The 4,150-nt window shown below is 46.3% G+C and overlaps 1 protein-coding gene and 1 pseudogene across 1 annotated transcript in view; one reads left to right on the top strand and one right to left on the bottom strand.

The window, feature by feature from the left end:
* Positions 1 to 535: 535 nt before the first annotated feature.
* On the bottom strand, positions 536 to 2,958 carry LOC101580915 (annotated as a pseudogene).
* An 822-nt stretch (positions 2,959 to 3,780) lies between these two features.
* The window catches only part of Smagp (small cell adhesion glycoprotein), a 29,147-nt gene continuing 28,777 nt past the window's right edge, over positions 3,781 to 4,150 (top strand). The window contains exon 1 of the mRNA XM_012516163.2: positions 3,781 to 3,912. The gene's annotated coding sequence lies outside the window, so the exon portion shown is untranslated. The remainder of the gene's footprint in view (positions 3,913 to 4,150) is intronic.

Raw genomic sequence — 4,150 nt, 5'->3', positions numbered from 1 at the left:
ACACACACACACACACACACACACACACACACACACAAACTAGTTATACTACAAACTTATCTTCATTGAAAAAGGTTTAGACTGGGGAGATAGCTCAGTGGTGAGTTGGACCTACATAGTAAAGGGCTGGGGAGATGGCTTAGTGGAATAGGTGCTTGCCTGGCAAGCACAAGGTCCTGAGTTTGATCCCTGGTACCATCAAAAAAAAACAAAAACAAAAACAAAAAACCTTGCATAGTAAGACCCTATACCACATACATAAAAATTAAAAAAGAAAAGGAAGGTTTGTGCTAATACCTTTTGGAGAATTTTTTTCTCCCTTAAATGAGTTTAATGCTTTTCAGATGGCAAGAGCTTGTTGAGATGATGGTAGAGACCGTGCTGGTGGCTGAGAACACACCATGCCTGCCCTCAGGTCGCTTTCTTCCAGGGAATACTTGAAAGGGTACTATGTCCTACCCTTGAAGCCCCATCTTGTGCAGGGCAAGGTCATTTTCATTGTGGCCCCGCCTCCTCCTCCAAGTCTACCACAAGCCTAGGAGGAGAATTGCCAGGCCTCATAGGAGCTGACAATATGCCCAGACCAGGTCTCATGTGTGGTACTTGGTGCCTGGTGCCAGGTGAGTTACGATAACTTCTATATCCTGCAGCTTCTCGCTTTTGGGTGAGATGGAACACATCTGATAGGTGACCCTGTTGCCTTCCACTGGGACGTACTTCCCTCCCATATCAGAGATGTGCAGGAAGATGTTGGAGCCACTGTCCACTGGGGTGATGAAGCTGTAGTCCTGGGACTGACAGAAGTACTTGCAGATTCCTTTGTAGATGGGACCCTGGGAAGCCTGCACCATCATGAAAAATGTCCTTGTCCAGCAGGTGGGCATGGGCTTGGGACCATACTGTCCTGCAGTGGGAATGGGAAGCACTGTCTGTCCTGAGGAGTGTCCAGCAGCTCCTCCAAAGGCTGATGAGTGGGAGGCTGTGCAGGTGCTGGTGGGAGAAGCTCTGATGACACTCCTGACCTGAGGATCTGTTCTGCTCAGCCCACCACTGGGCTCCAACTTGGAGAACTTTTATGCCTCCGTATCTTAACCCTGAGTAACTACTTTGAAGATAACAATATGCAATGTATTAACTGTTCTTATTCTATTATTTTGTTTTGAAATGTTTCCATAAAATAAAAAGATAGTCAAATATCCTGTTATTTTTCTTTAGAAAAGAGTAACCATTCAGCTGGCTGTGCTGGCACATGCCTCAAACCCTGTGCATGACAGCTTTCCCTGTCCTACGGGAGGAAACGTTTAATTAAGCTCATGGTTTCAGGAGATTCAGTCCACGTTTCTGCCTCTAAGACAGAAACATCATGGCAGAGGGGCCACGGTGGAGCAAAGAGGCTCAGTTCATGGTGACTAAGAAACAGGACAGCAGAAGTACCAGAGAATGGGGCTGGGAGATGGCTCAGTAATAAGCGCTTGCCTGGCAAGCTCAAGGGCCTGAGTTCAATCCCCAGTTAAAAAAAAAAAAAAAAGTACCAGAGAAGAAGGGGCCAGGGACAATGTAGTGTACTCAAGGTCACACCACCTCCATGACTCACCTAGAAACACCCAGAAGTATGTTTCACTAATCTCCCAGGCAGCTCCCAAACCAATCAAGCTAACAATGACGTTTAATCGCCATATCCAGCTATTGGGAAGCTGAGGCTGGAGGATTGCAAGTTTGCAGCCAACCTGGGCAATTTAGCAAGACCCTGATTCAAAAAACAACTTAAAGAGTCCAAACAATAGTGGTAGAGTGCTTGTCTAATATGTGTGAGCCCCTGGGTTTAATCCCAACACTGAGAAGAAAAAGAAAAAGAAAAAAGTAGCCATTCAAAGGATATACCTTGGGGCTGGGGAGATGGCTCAGTGCAATAAATGCTTCCCTGGCAAGCGCAAGGGCCTCAGCTCAATCCCCAGTTTTGCTAAAAAAAAAAAAAAAAAGGTACACCTTGTCTAACCTACTGCAGAGGAGATTGTACCCATTTCTAGAGGAGAGTTTTTCAAAATATAAACATTCTACTGCCTAGCTTTAATACTTCTTAGAAAGCATTCCCCTCGCAAATAGAAAACTTGGAAACTTTTGTAAATAAAGAGGGGAAGAGGGATTGAAGGAAGAGGAGGAGCATGAAGGAAAAAACAGCAAGATATATCACATACAAGTACAAATACTCTATGATGAATGTTATCACTGTATAACTAAATGTATCAATAAAATAAAAAGAAAGAAAAAAAGCATTCCTCTCCCTTAAAACTCAGAATCTCCCTGAGAATGATGCCCCTGGAGTACTGGAAGAGGTTCTCTCTGGGGGAGCATGCTGGAGACTTATAGTCTGCCAGGGGAGAGTAAACTACCCTGAGTTACAAAATGGTAAAACCATCCAGGGGAAAGTCTGGGGCTTACAAGACTGCCACTCTGGCAGCAGCATAAGATAAGGTGGAAAGCTCATAAAAGTAGGTAGCGCTGAATGCCTATCTATCTCCTGCCCACAGTCCCTGGAGGTCTGCTGACAAAGGCTGGCTGCTCTAGTTTCCCAAGCCCAGCATTGAATCCTTGGAGAGCCCTGAATGGCTAGCATGTGGGCTCCACTCACTGCCATCCCTATGCAGCTTTAGGCAGCGTGAGTTGCAAGTGCGCCATCCAGTCCCTGCCCCCAGCACTCGGATGGCCTGACAATACCAACAGCCTGGGTGAGACAGAGTACTCTACAAACATGACACGGCCAGGGTAAATAGGCTACACCTTCCTTGGTTGGATTGGCAGTTTCCCAGTACAGAAAGTAAGCTACTTTCTCACTAGTAGTGTTTTGCCCTGAAAACATACATAAAGTGAATTTCATCAACTTTTTTTCCTCCGGTTTTTATCAACACCTCAGAAATGAAAGCAGTTATTCTTGCTTCACTTACGAGATTTTTCCCTCATTTTATGCCTCTCTTTTCTGAGACATTTTCAGTATTTCCCAGATGTACACCCACAATCTGATGATACATGTCTTCCTAACAATCTGCATAAATACCAATTCCACAACCTACAGAACTCAGGAGTAAGCACAGAAGAGTGTATTACTGAGATATAAACTAGAATAACCACAAGAGATTCAACTCTGGGCCACTAAGATAACAATAGCTAACATTTATTGAGTACTTACTGTGTGCCAAGTAAGGTTCTAATGCTTTCTACTAACCCATTCCAGCCCTACAGTAATGCTATGATGGGAGACAGGTATTGCCCTAGGAAGAGAAATTAAAGAAGTAATTTATAAAGCCCGGCAGTGGTGGTGCTTGTAATCACAGTACTTTGGGAGGCTGAGACAGCCTAAGCAATTTAGTGAGACCCTGTCTCAAAGTAAAGGGTTGGCACTGTAGCCCTGGTTCATCCCCAGTACCACAAAATAAATAAATAAAAATTAATTTGTCAAATTTACAAAGCAAACGCAATTCCAAAGGCTGTGTGTTATATACTATTACATCCTCTTAGTCACTGAGTTCCCACAGATTAATTTGGGAACACTTCCTGCCACGAAGAAGTGAGTCAAAGGGTAGCTCAAGTATGTCTCTGATTAATATTTAAATTGCAATGCTTACAGTGAGCTAGAACAGTGATTATGAAGTGGCTTTACAGGCATTGTCACTTTTAGTCCCCCATTTTAGGGATGAGGAAACAGAAGCCAGGGGTTAAGCCATCTGCCCACAGTCAGCAAGTTAGCAAGTGGTGGAGCCGGATTGTTTGAATCCAAAGTCCAAGACACTCGACACTCGGAGCCCCCACGCTGCGCTGCCCTAGAAGAAGGCGAACCGGCAGGATCCGGGTGGCGCCTTGTGTCTCTCACACCCCACCCGGCGCCCCCCTAAACTCGCTTCGAGACAGCAGGCCCACGTGCGTAAACGAGCTGCGAACCGCAGGTCTATGTAACTTTCCACATTTGCTACAAATTCAAATTACGTCAACCCGCAGCGGTCCGACGGCCGGCCGGGCTGGTGCCCTCCGCAGCCTCTGGGCGAGGAGGAAGCGGCTCCGGATGGAGCGCGCGGTGACAGCGGGCGAAGGGAAGGCAGCCTTTCCTCCCGGGGCAGCGCGGGGACCCGCGCGGGCGGCTGCTGCTCTTTCCTGTCCC

The sequence above is a fragment of the Octodon degus genome, unplaced genomic scaffold, assembly GCF_000260255.1.
Source record: "Octodon degus isolate 3935 unplaced genomic scaffold, OctDeg1.0 scaffold00093, whole genome shotgun sequence".
Lineage (NCBI taxonomy): Eukaryota > Metazoa > Chordata > Mammalia > Rodentia > Octodontidae > Octodon > Octodon degus.
This window is presented reverse-complemented; position numbering and strand designations above follow the sequence as displayed.